General features: G+C 36.6%; 1 long non-coding RNA gene across 1 annotated transcript in view; it reads right to left on the bottom strand.

Moving 5' to 3' along the window:
* The window catches only part of LOC130594454 (uncharacterized), a 53,801-nt gene that overhangs the window by 9,902 nt on the left and 22,116 nt on the right, over positions 1–21,783 (bottom strand). The window contains exon 2 of the long non-coding RNA XR_008971086.1: positions 21,328–21,420. This is a non-coding gene — a long non-coding RNA (uncharacterized LOC130594454). The remainder of the gene's footprint in view (positions 1–21,327; positions 21,421–21,783) is intronic.

Genomic DNA, 21,783 nt, shown 5'->3' with positions numbered 1-21,783 from the left:
CATTTACTTCGGTGATCATTTTCTTATGCAAATTAGCAGACTGCTCACCACATAGAAACAGGCAACAACTCTTAAATGCATTGCCTCTCTCTTAATGAAAACATCCAGCTTCTTCTTTCTTATGAGTTTATAGAAGGTTATTTGTTTGGATTATTATAATCCACACTACTTTGATTTTCACACCACACTGGGGTTTAGAAAACAACCCTATTATCTGTAATTGCTACTGCAAAGTTCCTCCCTTCAGAGAAATACTACTAGGTTCTAATCAAAGCATGCAAAGACAAATTTGTTATATACAACATAATGAAGGCATATACAATGGCTTTTTTTTTTTTTTTTTTTTTTTTTTTTTTTTAGTAAGGAAGCAAGACACCAGGGATTTCTTTACAGATATTCAAAGGAATCAGGTATGAAGTGTCTAATAAAATTGAAAGAGGAACAGCTTTCACATTTTCTATCATTCAGTTAAGATGCTAACAAGATATAACCCTCACAGGAGTTAAGTGAAAGGGACAGGGTAACAGTATTTTAAACTCTGTATTTCTTTTTCAACAGCAAGCAGGCCTTCAGCCTCCGGTGGTGGTGATGGAGGGAATAAACCAAAGAAGTTAGATCAGTAGGGAGCTTTCATCATCTCTCCTGAATTAAACACAGGAAAGAAAATAATATCCTTCCCTTCTACATTTTAAAAGAATGACAGACAGTGAAAGACTGTGAGTTAACTATGGTGTGGTAAAAGCAAATGGTTAACTGCATGCAAGTTAGTGTTAAGCCTTAATTTGCTTCTTTATCTCTGTTCTCACACTAACTGAAAGCTGCTGCTGCTGCTACCAGGCATCAAGAAGATGATTGTATTTTGTTTGATGTCATAAAAGATCAAGCTGAACTTTCCGTAGCCTCTGGCTATGTTGTTCTGTAATGCAGAGTTAATCTATGCGGAACTTGAAGGTTGAAATTATACTTTCCTCTGTTCTCAGTAAAGGTGTAAATCCTTGCAGATATTCTGACCCCCTGGGAGATCCCTCCTCAAAACACATCATAGTCTGCTGGGGATTATTTTTAGATTTTTTTTTTTTAAACCAAAGCTCCTCAGAACTCTACAAATATTTACTGGTTAATGCTTGAACAAAGACGTCAACTGGCTGGAAGAGAGTAATCCTTCTCCCCAGTGTCATAAGGTGCTCACATGCCATAAAAATTTGACTTATTTTCTTCAAGCTTATTTATCATCCACCAATAACTATTTCTTGTGGTGCTTGTAATGACATCAAGCAGGACCAATTCTTGTTGTACTATGCGTTGCATATTAGAAGTTAGCCTCCAGTCACAAAGCTATTTCAAACACTGTACTATAAAATCTCATGCATTTTCATTGGACCCTGTTTCTACTTTCATAGCTCAAGCATATTTTTAAATGTCTTTTCCACTTTGTCATCTCCTAACTTTTATTACAAACTGCTAAATATGCTTCTAACACTAAGTTGCTAAGTGTGCATTCCCATCAGCTGCAGAAGTGAGTAACTTGTCACTGTGCTTTACTGCCAGGATGGATATTGTGCAATATGTCAGTTTCGACTCCATTTTCAGTTACTTGTTTTACTTATTATTTATATGCTTAATTAAGAAAGACAACTTCTATGTATTTTAACTATTCTGTCCAAGAAAGTAATTCACTTTTTTAACTCTGAAAGTGTATCTGAAAGTAAAACTCTGTTTTAAACGGAGCATGAAAAAAGGGGCAAACACATCTTCTGCAATTACGTCTGTGCTGGCAAAAGCAGTCATTAGTTTGAGCTAGTCCTGTAAAGGATATTAAGTCCTGTTTGAGAAGCATACATTAACCTTAGTTAACAATGAGCAAAAACTCTTCTTCTTACTAAGATTTTAAACAAAGAAAATGTCCTGGGTTCAGCAGCAGCAGTCATGTTTCTCCTTCTTGGTAGCTGGTGCAGTGCTGTGTTTTGACTTTCAGCTCGGGAACAGAGCTGATAGCGATGTTTTGGTTTGGCCAAGGACTTTGTGAGCCTCATGCTCTGCCAGGGAGGAGGGGAAGCCAGGAGGAAGCAGAGACAGGACACCTGACCCAAACTGACCAAAGAGGTATTCCATACCACAGCACGTCATGCCCAGGATGTAACTGGGAGTGAGCCGGTTACCAGCATTTTAAAAATGAAGTACAGAGAAATTATTGTGAAATACTGCACTGCAATAATGGCTGAATATTGGAGAATTAATGGATAAGGTCATATTTGTGCATTGATTAGCACAAAGGAGTTCAAAGTCACTGGGTTTCATCCAAATACCAGCATTAAATAAGAATAATAATGAAAGATTCATTCAGTAAGATACATATCCATCTTTATCTGAACCTCTTGAACTCATTAAACTGTAATCAAAATAACAGTAAGACCTGACTTCATTTCTTACTTCTGATTGAACCAAAGTACTTATGAAAACTAACTTTCCACAGGAGTTTAGACAATATCTCTTCAGCACTGCTCACAGCTTGGAAGTGAAAAAAAAATTCTCTTTAAAGTATCAGAAGTTTAAGTCAAGATAAATTACAAATTAAAAGTTTAAGTTTAGGTGCTGTTCAAACTTGGAACAATATTTTGGTGTAGATTCTCTACCTTGAACTGAATTTGAACTGGATACAGACAACTATCAGCCAGATGACAAAAATTGTTTCAGAACCTTGAAAATACAAACATACATTCAGCTTCTCAAGTTGTTTCCACTTAGTGCACTTTTAAACAAAGTGGACTTACAGGATGAATTTCACACAAATCAAAGTACCATTTTATTGCTGTTGTTAATGGAAACCCATTGGCCAAGAAGAATTTCAACTTCAGTTAGTTTTCAGATCATATATTTATATTGCAACACTCCCTCACAAATGTACATTGTAAATGTATTACATTCATGAACTAGTATTTATGAAGCAGCTGTTAAAATGCATGAGGTAAATTGCATCAAAAATTAGAGTTTTTCTTCTCTGCCATCGGGTCTACTTAGCTGACTGTCCATAGCACGAATGTCATTACATAGGCAACTACTGGAGTAAATGGGACTACTCAGCACATAGCAAAATTACAATGCTTTTAGTTTTATATGCATTCACTTGTTCAGGAGAACTACACAGATATCTGCACTCACTCTATTCATGAGTGTGTTATAGTCTGTTTTAGAGCTGCATCCTCTACTTTTCCCTAAAATGCTTGAACCCTCAAATCCTGGTGTTATAACCCACTGCCGCCAATGGCCCTGTATGCATCCAGGCACTTTCATGTCCTGCCAAAGAAGGAGGAGGCAGCCTAGTTTCAGGTGACTGGTCATACGAATACTCAGTATGCTCTGAGTCTTCTGAGGATTATCTTTCCCAGCCCAGGTGTGGGTCATGGACCTCTAACTGTCAGGGCCTGATATGAGCTTAAGACAAGGGAATTCAAACACAGCTGGAGAATGTGGGTTTCTGCGTGTTGGTGCAAGGAATGTGAATTTCCAAGAACTAACGATGGTGGGAGGAAAATAACAGGCATATTGACTGCTGACAGAAGCCACATTTATGCCAAAACTAAGAAAGAAATAGTCAAGAGCAGACATTCTTTTGAAGCTGTTACCCCTGTAAGACTGCCAGCTGAAAGGGAATACGTGATATCTAGGACACTGTAAAGCAGTGTCTCTATGGCATGCAGCTTTCAGCAAATTAACCATCTTCAATGTAGGCAATCTGTATGGTATGTGTCAACAGTGCATGTTTTTCCTCAGTCCTCCACTCTTTCAGAATTTGCATATTGTATCATCCTCCCTCTTCACAATTTAATAGCTTCATGTTGTGTGCTGATATATGTGGCAGACAGAAACAAAAATAAACAAAAAAATTTCTCTGTTTTGTTCCCTCTGGAAAACAACACAAAACAAACAAAAAAACCCTATCTCAACTAATTCATTTATAAAAGTAGGACTTTCTGGCTACACAATGATTCATGGTGTTAACAAAATAAAAGAGCCAGATTTTCAGACTGTGGCTGGATTCAGCCGTGGAAGAATATAATGTATTGACCAAAAAAAAACCGAAAAAACAACAAAATTACATGATATGATTTACATCTACAGAGACACATTTCTTGCCTTCTATCTTATCAGCTCTGGCATAGTTTGCTAAAATTTTACTATTTTAATCTGGTATTACTGCTAAATATATAAAACATGTTGCTCTTATTCATGAACCAACTCTGCACAAAGTCACAAGGATTCAAAAATGTAGATGAGTGCTAAAAAAAAACAACAACAACCCGAACTGGTAGGAAGAAAAAGGAGAGAAGAGGGGAAGAAGAAGGAATGAAAAGTTATCCAAATTAGCATATGCAAATGAAACATATGGTTGAGCCGGCTTATTCCACGAGCAATATACTCATTGAGGATGACTCATAAACACATGAAGTGTAATACTTAGTGCAATCTGAAAAAACAGCAGCTCTTCAGACTGGTTTAAATGTAACATGCTTATACTGAAATGAAAGAAACCAACTTAGAGTTCTTTGTATTTGTCATAAATATATACTACATACATATATGTGCTATATATGCTATCTCTTTTTCCTTCTCCCTTCCTTTTTAAGGAAAAGAAGCAGTAGCTGTAACCACACTGTGATCCACTAACTCTTCTCTAGCCTGCAGAAACTTTGAGTTACTTCTTTGATTAAATATTAAATTTTAAAATGAGATGATGTATGAGTACATACACAAGTTCACAAAGTGGAAAGCGGTTTATATTGATAAAATCAGCATTACTGAGATAGAATAATATCAAAGATCTATGCAGAGTTCTTTAATCTGTCCAAAAATCAAACCATCATGAAATTATTTGGTGAAACAGTAAAGTTTGGAAAATCTTCCCCCCTCTACAGAAAAACTCAATCTCTCAGCTGAATCTAAAAACCTGTGGTCCATAACTGCCTAAGTAAAGTCAACAAGATGCTAGGTATTAACTACTGGATTTTAGGCAATAGCTGTCATCCTAATATAATGCCAGGACACGGTTAGGCTGTAAAACCAAAACTTGACATTAGGATATTTTTCTAAACCTCACAATGTAGACATATGTTTACACTTAAGTCACCAAAACACGGAGCAGAGAACACTTTCTACACTACAACAAAAGGCCCACAAGGGGAAAGAGGTTGCACCTGATTTCTAAGTGATACCTGGACCAAGTCCTTCCTTCTGTGGAAAAGGCAAACAAGGTCCATCAGATGGGCTTTTTTTGGGATGGACAGACTCTGGAGAACATCTGCCTCTCAGTCTTTATCCACTCATCTCCCATAGCCCAGATGGAAGGGGCTGGGACAGCATGCAGGGAGGGCATTCAGCTAGTTGCATTGTACTTGCTGATCAAGGAGCCATTCGCCCCTTTCCTCCATGTGGAAATGTCCACTGGGCCTATCAACTGTAATTGGAGTATCTGCTGATTTGAATAATCTAATTAGCTACTCTTTTCAGATTTCCTGCTAAGGAGAGCAAAGACCTTTGCTTAACCTTTCACTTTCACAATTTAATCCATGATTAAAATAAAGCTACGCAGCGACTTCTCTACCCTTCACCAGTCTCTTTTCTCCCTCCCCAAATGTTAATTTTATTCCATAATTGTTGGTATCTACCCTTACCTTGAAAGCTAAAAGGAATGCAATCTCATTGATCATTTGTCTTGCTACCAGGAAGTGCACAGAGATAAAGGGAAAGAATAACAGAATAAACTCGTAGGATACAAACATATATCACCCCCAGAGAAGAGATTTAAATCACCCAGGTAGGTAAACTTCAACACAGTGTCCTTAGAATTGAGATGTAATACAAGGAATTATAAATTCTTGAAAAAATTATTGTATTCAAACTAAATACAAATTAAGTTCATTCTGCAAACTGCTTATATTAAAAAACAATTACAAGCACTTGAAATGCTTATCACAAGACAGTGATGGTCCTTTTGATGCTCTCTTCAAATTACAGAATTAGAGGTCTGGGGACAGAGAATAGCCTTTCAAAGAGAAAAGGATTCAAAATTGCTGTTTTGTTCTAACTGTGAAGAAATCTTAGACCCGATTTTCACCAAAAGACTGTAACAAAGGGAATAGAAGTGGAACGTAGGTGTGATAAAACTGCATTCTTATGACAAAACCATGTAGTCCTGTCTTCACAGTGAATAAAGAGCATTAAAAGATTAGTGCTTGATAGAACATTACAAATCCTCCATCCATGAAGCAAACTGTAGCATAGATACCACAATGCCGTGGCTTAAGAGAGATTGAACCCCTTTACATGTTATAATGCATCCTTACAGAGGTGAATTCAAATGAGATACTTTCCTTCAATGCTTTATGAAACCAGGCAGTATAAAGTATGAATAGTGGTATTATTAAATTAACATAGCAAAGTACTCAACAGCTCAACAGTAGCAACTATTTTTGTTGTTAGAAACGGGTGTTTCAATATTCCATGGAAAGGTTGTTGAAACATCTTAAGCTACTGCCTACTACAGGGCCAAATTCTCTATTTGTTTGCAGCTACAATTATTTTCAGCAAGATGGAGAGTTGGCCCCTCTGAAGTTTGATAACTTTTTTCAAATCTCATGTCTGCCTGGTCCTTGGCACACACAGAAAACATAATTAGTATTTTTAATTCTCGGTTGGCTGGCAGACTTTGGAGACCACAAACAAATAAAAAATGTTTTCAATAAAATACATTCTCCTAGCCAATTCTGGATGCTAGAGTAAAGAAGATGAGTATGAGAAACAAATTTATCCAGGGTCCCTTAAGGTTTATCTGTTGCGCATTTTACTGTTGTGTATTTTAATTTATTTGATCTTCCATAAGTTTCTGACTACTATCTTACTTTTTTCAAGGTATGGAAAGGTTACTTTAAATATAGTTACATGCATACCCATTTGTGCACAAAAATTCACTATCTTTCTCTTTTTTTTTTTTTTTATCCCTGTCTGCCATTTGTCTTATTATGAAGCAGAAGAAGGAACCAGTTTGTCTCAGCATATCTCAGAAACAGTGCTTCATTTTTGCACCCAGGAGTAAGTGAAGACTGTTAGTATTCCATAACAAAAGTGTTGATAAGTCTCTTGCAGCAATCTAGATTTGTGAGACTAAATTATTCTGTGTTGGTACTTAAAAATACTTATGACAGTTTGGCAGCTGCTTGATTTGGCCAATAACCAAACTCCAGTAATGTGTAACATCAGAATAAAGTGATGTTTGCAATTCCTGTCAAGGTCACTGAAGCTCTACAGGATTTATAGAAAAAACTCTCCATATACCTGCTTTAATCTTTACTAATTGTAGGGCTGCTCAGCTGCTTACAATATGTGCTAAGAAGAAGAGGCAGAGAGTCCATAATGAGATCTACAGGAAAAGAATGCTGTTCTTAACATGTCTGTTTGCCATTACTGGCCCTTTAATTTGTTAAAAACAAGTTTGTTTCTGGATCCTTCTTGGGTATATGAACATGTCTGAGGAGCAAATAAGAATATAGGAAAACCCCATGTGTGGGTCCACGCATTGTTTCTTCTCCACCAGCTGTAGAACTTAAAGTCTTAAATCCATCTTGAGCTAGACAAGAAGCAGTGGGAAGGAGCATGGACCACAGTATTGCTGTCTCCGCTGGCCAGCTGCAGAGGAGAACAGGACGCATGCTGCCCTGGACACTGAAGAGCTTATGGGTGGCTGGTGCATTGAGAAACACACCAATCCAGCTCCTTACAAAAAGCCAGGAGTTAGTGCTACGTGCCATACAGAGTATTTGTTGAAAGGCACAATCTTCTACTTTTTTTACATTCTTGACATTTCCTCAAGAAACACTGAACAATAAACTCTGTAAATTACAGACACATCCAGAATCATGCCAAAGGTAAGAGATTCCCAAACCTATTTCCTCTGACTCACAAATCTGCACACATGTAATGAACACCTCTGGTGCTACAAGGCATTTATCTCTATCTACTCTACCCCTGCCATCTGATTATTTCCTAAATATTTCAAACTACAAATAAGAGTCTATTGTTTACTCTCTTTATCCCTTTTTCTTTTTCTGCAGCAGGCAGTAAGAGAAATGGCTTAATTAGAAGAAATATTTTGTATTGTATTGGTGTATGCATGTGCTAATATATACATCCAAAAAATGTAGTTTATTGATTCAGGTAAAAATACATGCATACTTCACATAGATTCAAATTTATAGATTATATAGATTTAGACAGATATAGAATACATATACATGTATGGGGAAAGTGAATTTAAAAAAAAAAACAACAACTGTAAATTCATGTGAATTCGTTACAGAAAATTGAATCAGTTCTGCATTTAGAGCAGGTATGCATGGGACAAAGCAGCACTATGTACATATACCTCAGCAAGGACAGTACATGGCATAGAGCCAGTAGTGAGACTCTACAGGGATGTTAGCCTGTGTTTGAGAAACAGGGTAGTAATTTTGCTGCAGTGATTTTCCTAGGCTGAGCTGACTATGAGTCACAGGAACTCCTACCCCAAAGGTAGTTGTCATGAAACAGCTACAGTTTTCTAACCCTGAACTGGTTTAGCATGTGCATACACCATGGATATACTCCAGTACTGGAGTCCACAGATATTTTTATATGGGTTAAAAGTAAATTCAGCAGCCCAGCTCTCAGAAAAGCTCTTGGTTTAGTGGTTAAACCAACACTGGTGATGCCAAAGCACTTCACTGATGATTCCAGTGGAGGGATGTTGCAGTGTTGCAAGGAGTGCTTCCTGTATGGGGCAAATATGCAGTGAGGCAGGACCTATGCCACATCTTTCTACCTCAGTGTCTGATCTAAAGCAGTTTGAAAGACATGAATAAAAAGACAGGTTTTATCTTTATTCTTAAGACAGGAGTTTTATAGCAGTGTGACCTGAAGACAAATAAATCTTTAAATATGAATAAGGCTTCAAATGAAAGCAAAGGAATACAAATCAGAAAACAAAAGTATGGACAAAGTACCTGGAAACCTTCCTGCTTTGAAAAGCCAAATACATGATATAAGCCTTTTTTTAGAATTCTCCCTAGCTTAAAACTTACAAAAACTACTTCTGCATTGCAAATGAGGGAGTAGGCTAGGTTGAACTGTAGATTCAGACTTGAATAAATTTATATCACTTTATCTATTTGCTGTATTGAACACAAATGTATGTTGCCTCATTTGTCCTGCCTTCAGTAAGGGCTGAGTCAACCTGTGTTCTCAGTCCAAACATGATTAGGATACTGCCATTCACATTACTGCCAAATGAACTCAAATTTCTTTGGCTCATCTGAATTGATATAAATTTGAGGAGTTTTAGCATTAAAAAAAGAAAGAAAAAAAGGAAAGGGAAAGGGAAAGGAAAGGAAAGGAAAGGAAAGGAAAGGAAAGGAAAGGAAAGGAAAAAAGAAAAAGCAAAAAAGAAAAGAGAAAAGGAAAGAAAAGAATAAAGAAAAGAATAAAGAAAAGAAAAGATTAGCTGCTGTTTTGTGACCTAGGCATGGTTTCCTTTACGTTTCTGGGTGAATGTGTGCGATTGTGGCAAGGACTAAACAGTCATCTTCCATCATATTTGCTTAGTGGGTCAGACTTGTATCTGATCCTGAAACACGGCTGTTCTGATTGCACATGGTGTGGTGTTTCTAACGCATGACTGAATGCCTGCTTTGTTCATCTTTTCCCTGTTAGCAGCCTGTTTTGTTGTTAACTCTTTCCCAATAAGATATGTGTCAAGTCCTATCTTAGAGGAAAGGGTGAAGTCAACCAGATAGTTATTGCAGTTACAGTTCAGTCACATTTAGGTGTTCAGCACCTTGTTGACTCAGTTGCAGTAGTATAGATTTTCCCACACCGTTTACTTGACACTTGTGAGTCCAGTCTGTACCAACTTCTATTGTATTAAGCAAACACTCCTCCTGCACTAAAATTCCACTCATTGTTAGCACTAAAGCAACAGGATTTTCTCCAGTTTGCAGACAGCAGAACCTATTGTTATAAGAAAACTCTCTCAAGATGGAATCTGAAAAGAATCATATGACCCAGAAAAGGATTAGCCTTCAGGAAGTCTTTGGGCTTTACCATTTTGTGAAGGCATCCCCAGAGAGAGGAGAAAATAATAAAGTAAAACATATTTCTGGACTGAAGCCTGTTCCAAAATAGATTATAGATACTTTCAATTGTGTGAAAAAAGAACATGTAGTGGTTACTAAATCAGACTATGACTTAGCAAGGGAGATTGTGGTGTTTTGACACAAGTGAGGTCAATAAACTTTAATAAAAGAACATTTTTACTAAGGGGAGGAAACAAAATCATCTTTGTGAAAATTACTGTAGTTTTTAAAATACAAGGCAGTTACATCACATACTGTTACACACTCAACCACTGCTCTTAAATGGTCATTGGCAATTCCTTTTCAGAGGAGATTTTAGTTGTTTTAAGTTAGTTTCCATTTTCTCCAGCACATAAAGTGGATGTATTGTCATTCATTTTTTTGTAGTCATACTCCTGAATCTGAAGTCTGATCAAAGTATCTAAATACTTTGGCAGACTGTTCTGGTAAGGCAAAGATAAGATGTCTTTATACTGTAAGGATATTTTTCTCACTGATAGAGATCAATACTGGAAGTTAAACAGCTCTATATTGACTAATATATTTTAAATATGAATTATAAGTATAAATAAACAGAGCTATATCAGCAATTGTGGAGAAAGAAAAGTCTACCTTTGTGTAAAGAAAATACATACTTTTTCTTGGGTAGAGACAAAAAATCATATGTGTCTACAACACAGAGTATCTGTTGTACCTCCAATATAATTAACTTTATATCAACATCAGTACTTCCTGGAAGCAGCTACTGGTAGCCATAAGAAGCACAAAAGTAAAAAATGTGGCACCCAGGCATTTCCATGAGCTAAAGGCTTGGGATGGAGCATGCTGCCCCAAAGAGAAACCTAGAGACCAGCCACCAGCCTCCTTTACTGTCACCCCAGCAGGCAGCACTACCCACCACAGAGACATGTGCTGGAAAGAGGAGAGGCAGCACCAGCTGTATGTAGTAAAAAGGCTCATCATCTAGAGCTCCAGCATGGCTTTTCCTCCTCATTCAGCATCTACAGACAGCTCTTTGCCTGCCTTTGTGCCTGGCTTTGTGCCAGGCTCTTGTGTTGGCCAGCCCTCCCGGAGCAGGTGGCACGGTGGCAGGTCCTTGGCCACTCTTTTGCTGAGCCCTGGTAGAAGGAACCATGCAGAGCTCCTCAGCACCAGCAAATTGGATGTTATTGTCCCAGTGAGGCTGTCAAAACAACTCAAAGAAACCAAGCCAAGCTAAATAGGAGCATGGGGAGCTGAGGAGTGCAGCCCTCTTCACGCTGCTGGTTCTTTCTTCCACCCACATGGCTTTTCCTAAGGCAGGTACCATACCAAAAGCTGCTCCTCCAGGAGCTCTTTAAGCGAGAAATAGGCAATAACCAGAAGTATTGTTATGGCTCTCCATCTAGTAAGTTAACACAAGCAAAGATAAAATTATTTAAGGGAAGAAGCAAAGGTCAGATTGCACTCTCTCTCTCTCTCTCTCTCTCACTTCCCTAGGTTTAACGCCGATTTCCACCACTGTGCGTGTGCAGTAACATCTTACAGTGGGAAAATGTTCTTTGAATTACTTTTTTTTTCCTCTGAGAATCTACTTAGAGAATCAACTAACACATGCCAGAGGAAAGTTGCTGCACTTGTATGTGTACTCTCACTTATCTTGTGCATGCATGTGCCCCCAGCTTCTGGTCACCCTTTCAGGCAGAAGAGGTGTGTGGTGTGAAGTCCCCAGGCCCCATCTGGCCCATGTGCAGCCTCCTTTTTTTCCCAGTGGCCAAGGAGGAGGACACACTTTGCACCTACCAGTTAGAACAGCTTTGGCTGGTACTTAAACTTCTAGATATAAATGATACTTTATCTTTTACTCTTTGAAATCCTACCTGAAGCCTGAAGCCTCTTTTAGGGCAACTGTGTTCATTTTTAACCTTATAAATAATTTTATGTTACTCACCAAAAGGTAGGAATCCAATTTTCTTATACCACTATTCTGAAGGTATTCAAAATGATTCACATAATAAATCTTGTTGAAGGATACATGCCTGGGGTGTGGTGAAGATACACAGGAGCCAGCAGAGTGAAAGGAAATGTAGCTAAAATAAGCAGATGGGTGGACAGATGGGCATGAAATAAAGAAATAATATTATTCTGCAAAATAGATAATAAAAGTCCCAGGAAGAAAAAAAGATGAAAAATGATGGTCAAAATACAAAGAATGAGATGGTTTACTCAGTATGCTAGCAGGGATTCAAGGTTTCTGCTGCATTGAAAAAAGAAAGGGGGGGGAGGAAAGAGTCTTGATCCCCAATTTTACTGTTACTCAAATTTGTTAATGTAAAAAAACATATTTCCAGGCTACAACAGTTGTGAATGGATACATTTTTTGCTAATTAAGGATTAGACAAATCTGTCTGAAATTAATGAAAAGCTTTGACTTCTCTAGGCATAGGTTGTGGTCTTGAAGGGACTGAGACATTGAACTCAGTGTGGGGGTTCATATATTCAACAGCTGTAAAATTCACATGATTTATTACAGTGCCCCAATGTGAAAAATAGGTCCCCTGTCCATATAGTGGAGGGGTTGTATCCTACCTGGATTTGCAGCTATCTGTGGGCCCAGACTTGCCTCTTTCTGTGGAAGCTCACATGACAGATTTGATGCCCCGAAAGGATCAGCTAAGTTTAGCTAAAGAATTTGAGAGTAGCTATAATTCTTTAATAAGAATACATTAAATATAGTCTAAGAATATATAATCTAAGTATTTTTATGGACAAAGAGCTCCATTTTTCATCCTTTTAAATACAACATTAGGTAAAGAAAGAAACTTCCACAGAAACACTGGGATTTATGAAAAAATGGTGGATCCCTTGTGTATGATATAGAGTTACTTTAAATGAAAAATACATTCATAACTCTTCTTGATCTAATTTTCACTTTTGCTGGCCAAAGGAGCTCAAGGACTTTTCAAATCAGCGTATAAAATATATTTCAAAATAAAATAGACTTGCTTATGACAAATGGGAATAAATTTGGGAAGCTCTTGGGATCTCTGAAAGAATGTAATAACTGTGTCCATTTCTACCTGATTCCATTGTTTGGGTTTTATGGTGTGGTTATGCAACAACTCATAATCTAAAATCACCAACAGTAATGAATTGTACGGTTAAATGAAGCAACCCAAAACCCTTACCCCACCCAAAAACATCTAAGAAATTTGAACATTACAGAATATTGCTAGACTCATGCCTGTACACTCTTCTGTTTAAATCACAGGGCAAATGGATGTACAGCCAAGGTAGTATTTAGCAAGCTTGCATATGTTATTAGTGCTTTGCTGAGCCACAGCTTAATAAGTACTCACCTTAGGATTGCTGGCACTTTACCCTCATATTATTTCCTCTAATAATAGATAAAAAGAGGAACAGCTCTTTTGTTTGACACTACTAAGCATGTTGCTGCATTTCCTTTCATTTAGCTAATATTTTGGTGAATAAAACTGAGGAAAATTTGCCTTATTTTCCTCCATTCAGTCAGGACGAAGTATATGAGTGGAGTTAAATACAAGTATTGTAAATGCAAGAAATGTACTAAACGTATGTGGGGAATATGGTAAATTAAATAATGTATTTAGTTACATATTTTTTTAATTTTGTTTAAGTTGTTTGGACCTGAAGTAGCGCTTTTGCCTAAAAGCTTGCCTAATTTTTCCAATTACACAATATCACAATATTACTTAAGAGAATATATTACCTCTCTGCATAAGTCTTACCCAGGCAGTGTTCATGGCTACAGCAACCTATTCCTTCCTGGTGCAAATGTGTTTTAACAATCCAGCCTTAACTGGAACACACATGTCCATCAAAAAATTTATCATAACAAAAACTATGAAACTGCCTGCAGGAGACAGGAGATGTCATGTCTCCTGGCAGTTAATTTCTCATGTCATTCACAATGACATATAGAGTAGCAGTGAGTCCAGCTAAAACCTTTCCAAGCCCCTTCTTATGGAGTAAATCAAACATTTTCATTCAAATGAACTCCTGAAATTTATTTTTTGATTTTGGATTACAAAGCTCCTAGTGCTCCTAAATATGATCAGAAACAAAGTGGCCAGATGAAAGAGATGCCTAAGCTTTGCTGGAAATCAGAGGTCTACAGAAAGTCACCTACAAAGTGTTCTTACAATGTAGGTATGAGCTTATACTCGCTTATATAACATTACGTTCATACAGTTGTGGTGCCTTTTGTGTGTTATCTTCGTGATTACAGCATTTACCCAGAGAAGAGGAAAACAACTTGAAAAAGGTTTGAGCATGCACCCCAGCATACTAACCAAACCATCAGCAGTGAAGTACACTGTGTGAGAACTAATTCATCTTCACAGCTGTTGTGGAAGCAACCTGTGGATTACTGTAACATATGAGAAAATGTTTTGGTTCTTTTGAAATACACAGATTCTGTGCGCAAGATTTCTAAACTAATACCCTGCTGAATAAAAATAAAAATAATTAATAAAAAATAATAAAACAAAAAATCAGTGAAGTTGAATTTTCTGTAACATGTCTTATATTTGGGATGTTTACCAAAATAAGAATAGAATCCAACTCAGCTTATGGTTTTGCAAGACTGATCTTTGCTCTGCCTACAATGTAAAACCATGACCCTGCAAAGAAGAGGTCTGCATGCTTACTATTAGGTCCATAAATGTCAAAGGTTTTATTCATGGTGTGCATAGATATGCAAATGCACAGTCCTTTTCAGGCTTAGAGACTAAACTAGTAACATTCATGGTTACCTTTGTGTTTATTTTTGCACTTCACTTAGATTACTTATAACTTTTTTTTCCTTTTTTTTCTTTTTTTTTTCTTTTTTTAATAATTTTGCATCAGATAATTTCCGTCTGTCTTGGCAGATATACAGATCTGTCAGGTATTATCCAGAGGCTTGAGGGAGATTTGCATAGAGCTGGAAGGAGACGAGGAAAAGATAGACTAGCTTTTTTTGTTCTCTCATTTTACATTCTGCACATTTTCATCTTTTGTTTTTTTCTTAATGACTTCTTTTGCTTTTCCATTCTTTCAGTCACTGCTTGTGGAACTTGATTTCTTCATTTTCCCAGTCACCCCTGTCCTTTTATGAAATCAACACTCTTTGCTCTCTCTGTAGCATATGGTCAGAGACAGATACATATGGTGATAAGGAACTCTCAAGGAAACAGTCGTATAATAAAGGGGGGAATGAACAATTTATTGCTAAACTTCCATCTAAGCTAAATCACTTCAAAAGCAAGAGGAATGGACCAGTAGAAAATGACATAATGATGTAATCTGTCACAGTGTGTTATGAAAATAAGGTTGGACTGGGGGAGATAAGTAGGCTGCATGTAAGGTGCATAATAGTGCTCCCTTTGAGCAGGCACGTGGATAGGTTTTGTTCCTTGGACAAAGAAAAGGAAGAAAGATCATGCTCAGCATCAGAGAAATCCTAAATGTGGGGGATTGGTACCCAAGGCAAAGGATTGACCATACAAAATATGTCTTGAGAAATATTTCCCTTAACAAATGCTTTCCTGCTTTCACTTCCAGCAATCTATGCTGCTATAGAAATCTTTTGTTTGATAACAACAGCTTGTGCTACACTGTCCCACAAGTTTGACTTCCTCAAGGCTAAATTTCCCTTACATCCTGGCTTAGCTCTGAACTGTTCACAAGGAATCAAAAGGCCTAACAGGTCTGTACTCCAAAAAAAATCCTTACTAAAATGGTGAAGGGACAACATAACAGATGAGTATACACATGCACATTATAATCTATGTTTTTTTAAACTTTAGCTGTAGCAGTATAAAGTCTTATCCCAGTAATGATAGTGGTGTAAAACTAGTGTTTGTCATTCTTCCATTAAGGCGATTTTCTTCTGTAAAAATGGCTGTAAAACCAAAATGTAAAATCAAAGCTCAGTGGTTTGCTTATGTTATCATGCAAAAACTTTTACCACTTCATGGTACTATTTACAATTGTGCACCTTTACTAATGCACAGAATTTATTGATATATGATTTACCTAAAGATGGATATGTCCTCACTCCTTCCTCTGACTCACCCAGCTACATCAGTGATCACCTCTGAAAATACCATATTTATGTGACCTATTTACCACAATATGGGAGAATGGTATGGTGTTCTGCTATTCACATGATTTTACTTTTCTGTGCTGATTTACAGACAAGAAACATGTTACCATGTAATTTTCACAATCAAGAGTAATCTTCTCTGAACCGTTTCTTCTACCCAAAATAGTGGGTCTTTTTCTCATCTATTGCATCTCTTGTGAGACTTTTTTCAATGTAGATGAGCTTTAGGAATTTCAAAATAGGAGACTGGCACAGGCAGCAAGTCTTTTTGTAAAACTAAAATAATTCAGATTAATTTTCCCTTAGTGGCCCTGGAATTCCTCTTTTGTTACCAACTGGATGAGAGATGTTGAATTCTTCTGCTTTTAATGTCCACCACTGAATTGAGTAAGACACCTTTCATGTTTGCTTAGGGTCTGCTATTTATGTTTACTGTAAATTTACAAAGCAGTAACTACTGCAAAGACCAGAAGTGCATACTACAGATTAACGTCCACTGCCTGGATATAATGCATCCAACGAAAGATGTGTGCAAAGAACAACTCCCTGCTAATATCTGTCAAACTACTAAATGATGAGCTCTAACAGAAATCTGCTTTTTAGTCTTTTATAGGTCATGAAAGTGCTCTGTTTCTTGTGTGGAAACATCTACACTTCTTCCTGAAGGACACTATTTTTCATCTAATTATGAGCGCAGTTAATGATGGTATAAGCGAACAGAAGCTTTCTTTCTGGAGTCACTTTTCTGGGTGAAGGAGAAGGAAAAGGGTGGAAGGCAAGATGAATAGCAGATAAGATCAAGTGTATTGTTTCTGTTACTTTTCACATGTAAATAATTATGAAATTCACAAAGGGCTAAGGAAAGCTACACACAGATAGGAATACAGCTGAGAAAATAGCAATTAACTTGGGGACAAACTTTCACTTTATAGACAAATCCTGAACTGTTTAAAGGAAACTGTATAGTTTTAAATAACATTACAAGAAACATCGTGTCATAAAAAAAACTTCACTGGGAACTACTCCATCATTATGAGCAATATGTTCCATATTTTAATGAGATTGACAAGAAAAAAGATCAGTGCTTTTATACTATAGAAGTATATATATATAATATTATATATATATAATATTATATATACAATTCTATGCCCTTTACTATAACAACTATTACAGTTGATTTTCACACATTTCCAAAGGATCTTCAAAGGCCTCCACAACGTATGTCTTTAAAATAGAATTTCATTCAGTAATTTATTAAAGAAATTGTTCCTTCTTCAGCAGTAATTTCAGTGGGAACTAAGTGCTCTCAGTGTCTCAGAGAAATCTTCCAGAAACATTAATTCACTTGAGAGGATGAACATACATTTCCTTTAATTTTCCATAGATTTTCTCCAAGTCACATGTATGTGACTTTAATTTTATGTAACTGACCTAGTGATAGGAACCTTCATTTCCAAAAATGGTGCTTTTAGCCCTGTGGGACATTTCTGAATGCTGTTCCATGTGTATGTTTCACAACATTGAAATTCAGAAGGATCTGGATGTTTGGTGATGTCAGTAACAAGCTTGGGAATAATTATATCTTTAATACATCTAGTTTTGAAAGCTTGTTTACCACACATACCATGCTAACTGGAAGATTTATCGTGTAAAATGGTTGCATTCTAGTCACTAATCCAACAAAATGCTTAATCTTTACAATTTAATTTGACTTGTAAACAAAGACGACCTGGGCCGCTGGTTCAACAAAGCAAGGTCTTTTAGAACACTGAGATCTTGAGAAGTCCTATTGTGGAAAAGCAATATAACTTGCACATACTCCAGGTTGAACATAAATCAAAGTGGATCAGGTCAAAAGTGCTGGACACATTGGAAAATTAGTTTAATATTCAACTTGTAAAATTATCAATGTTAATTTTACAGTCGCACATGATCATTTTACAAATACAGCAATCAATAACAGAAGTAAGAGACTGTAGAACACAGGCATATTGCAAAATGAATTCAGTCAATACATATACTGCTTTAGGTGACCAAACCAGCTGTTGGATGATTTATGACATGCATTTAATGCCACATTTTTGAGTAAGAAAGTAAGAGCAACAAAACTGGATCATATCAATGGCTTAGTTATTCTGTCTCCAATACTGACCACTAGTAGAAAATATCGTGTTTAGGATAACAAAATCCTTTCCCTTTCATCACAGTTTCTAACAGTCCAAGGGTTAGGAATTTTTTGAGGCAGTCTCTATAGAATTGTATCTGGCAGCCTTTAATTTTGGGTGTTTCTTTTCATCAATTTATTTTTATTTATTTTTGACATATTAAATTTTGACAGCTGCATTGATATTGTTATCAAAGCAGTTCAGGAAAACCCTATTATCGAGATGATTAGCACAACACTTGAAAAGAAATTAAGTACAGCAGTACTGTAATTTCTGTAAAGAGGTGCAAGCTGCAGCACAGAAACATTCATTCCTTTGAGGCAGCTTCATAAATTTGCATAGTTATTTAATTCCTTTGTAGTTCACATGAAAATGACAGGAGAGCTTGTTGCCAAACAAAAAAATTTCTTTGAAGGAAAGACACGATTTTTCACACATTTTTGTTATAAGAATGTCACACCTGAAAGGATTACATGTGTCAGCCAAATACAGCTACTTTTTCTTTTTCTCAGCATCTCTATAATGATTTCTTCCACCCTGCCATTTGCAGTTGAAGCAATCACCATGTCACACCTTGATGTCTGCAGCACCATGTTCTTCCTAAGGTAAGTATTTCTCAACTCAGTCCATGCTGAGATCAGGTTATCAGCTGAGCAGCACACCCATCTCCTTGAAAGGGTGTTACAGTTTTTTCTTTCCACTATGTTAGACTTAACACTGTTACAATGCACTATCAAAAGCTTGTACAATTTTACCTCTCCCTACTGATCTACCTTCATCTTATTCTCCACTGGTCTGTCAATGATAACAACTTCACCTTGTCACTATCTGTTTTCTGGATGTGTCCAGTCTACCCTCCTTGCTATTCAGGATGATCTTTCCAGACCTCAGACAGAAATATGCTTCATAGTTAGACTTCTCCATGCATAAACTCTAATTGAAGACACCAAGGTCTTCTGATGTCCCTGAATAGAACTGGTTAAGAGAGTGGACTACGTTGGAGGACTAGTCAAGGCAGAATTCACAAGTCCGATAGAAAATAGGAATTTTGTCCCTGTTTAACATGCCCTGCTTATGTAAGTTGTGTGTTCACTCATCTATGTCATGTACTTATTGAGTTCCAGAGTTTCTGGAAGTGGTTTAGAAATAATAAAAAAGACCTAATGACAATATATAGAATTTGAGTTGACAAGAGCAGGAGACATTACAATCTTGCATTTTGGACTTCAGAAGAACCATCCTGGGATTGATGTTTAGAGATATTCTTTCTGAAGACTTTTAATATACTCAAACTAAGAACTTCTGATAGTTTAAAAATTTCTGACAAAATACTTTTGGTCAAAACCAGAGTTCTGGGAAAAAAAAAAAAATCAGCAAAAAACGGAAAGTCTACTCCTCCCAGTGCTCCCAAACAGTTTATTTTCATTTCTAAAATACAAAATCTGAAAAACGAAATAGTTCCCCCTTTTTCCTTTCTTTTAAAGAAAAAAAAAAAGAAAAGAAAATGTGAAAGAATTTTAATGTAAAAGCAAAACAGTGCTAAACAAAGCCATTTTGAAAATATCAGAAAAAATAAACCACTGTGACAAGTGATGGTACAAAGTTATGTGGGGTAAAAAAGTACAGGCTGTCTGTGCCAGGTGCATAATGTTGCCATCCAAAGGTTGAAGAAAATTTGCAAGAGTAGGGCTAATACAAGTCAGTTTAGAAACTTTTAATATATGCCTTTTAAAAGCTACATCTCTCAATACCATGTCTACTTGCCTTGGAGGTGAAAGGCCAGGGGATAATCTTCTGTACTGTGCCCTGGTTTGAGTTTCTCAAAACATCTTAAAGTCCTGACAGGATTATCTCTGTTTAGCCCTAACCCTACCCCATGTAGAACACAGCTTTGTAGAGACCTCAGCAAAACTCATGTGATGAGACCAGTGAAGCCTCCTTGGATCTTTGCTAGTTTTTGAAAAAGTGATAGATTTGCTAATATGTCATATTATAGCACCATAGAATATTAGCAATATGGGAGCAAGTTGTTATATAAATCATCACTGACCAGAGCTGTAATATCCCAATCAAATATATGATCTATGTTATATTATTTCTGGTTTTCATAGTAAGCAGGTAGATAGGTAGGTATGTAAGTGATGCCATTCTCTTCCTTACTCTAGATTCCACTTTCATCAGGGCTCCTGTCTAGTTCCTCCTGTCAGTTGCACCAGAGAAATAGCAGTTTTTAAATGCAGCTTTGAAAAAGCTTTTAAAAAGTAACAATAACAATACTTTTACATTGAGAAAACTTCACAACAGTCAGTTTTTCACTGAAAAAATACAGCCTGGTAGTAGGTTTATCACAAGAACTGTGTGTCTTATGCATGTATCACATACATATATGTGTGTGTTTTCAATTTGCACTCAACAGTGACAACAATAAGGGACAATGGATTTAGCACTGACATCTTTGTCCTTGCAAAAAGGACACTTCTGCTAACTATCTCCTCTGTGTTTCAGGTTAGCAAAGTCTATTGACAAAGTTTTCTATTTGGATGGGCTGTTTACATTAAAGGGGAAACAACTGTCAAAGAAGAAGTCTTAACAGAGATGCAAAACTAAAAAAAAAAAAAAAGCTTATCATGGATTAACGTTTGTATCACTTTGTCTGATGTAAAAAAGAGATAATAGGAGACATAGGGATATATGCAATGAAGAGAAACAATACAGAGCTTCTTAGGGGTTAATCCAGGTCTGCAGCTGAATACAACAGAGTTAATCTGACCAGAAGAAGCTTTAGGCTAAATTCTAGGGGAAAACTTGTCACTTTATGATCCAGTTGTACTAAATGAAAGGCTTTGTTTACAAAGAAGATTTTGGATCTGGGATCCATTGGAGCAGAAGTTACCTCCATGATTTCTTCCTTGTTCAACACACCAGGAGACTTGTAGTCTGATAAATGATTTTTCAGACATCTTCATTATTACCTTATTCCTTCTTTCTGAAAAAGAACAAGTGTTACAAAAAACATACTTAAGAAAGCACACAATTTTGACCTAAGGGCAAGAAGCCTTTGATAATAAAGACTTTGCAGCTTGCTTGCCAGTTTTTGAATTAAACAACAGTAATTATCTTGTTTATTTCAACAACAGAAAACAAAGTAAAATGATAAATTCTCATAACTTGATAATTATGCATTTAGCAGATTCAGGTTTTAGTGATACTCCAAAATGAAAATGTGGTAAGCAGATACATTAGACTATAGCATATATTAGCCACTGAGGAGGCAAATTCTAAAATAGAAGTTAAAGGATAAAAAAAAAATATATCCCCACAATCTTTTCATTAGAGAATCTTCTACAGT

The sequence above is a fragment of the Pezoporus wallicus genome, unplaced genomic scaffold (genome assembly GCF_028554395.1).
Source record: "Pezoporus wallicus isolate ANWC-B61680 ecotype Strahan unplaced genomic scaffold, APGP_CSIRO_Pwel_v1 contig_6846, whole genome shotgun sequence".
In the NCBI taxonomy this organism is placed as follows: domain Eukaryota; kingdom Metazoa; phylum Chordata; class Aves; order Psittaciformes; family Psittacidae; genus Pezoporus; species Pezoporus wallicus.
This window is presented reverse-complemented; position numbering and strand designations above follow the sequence as displayed.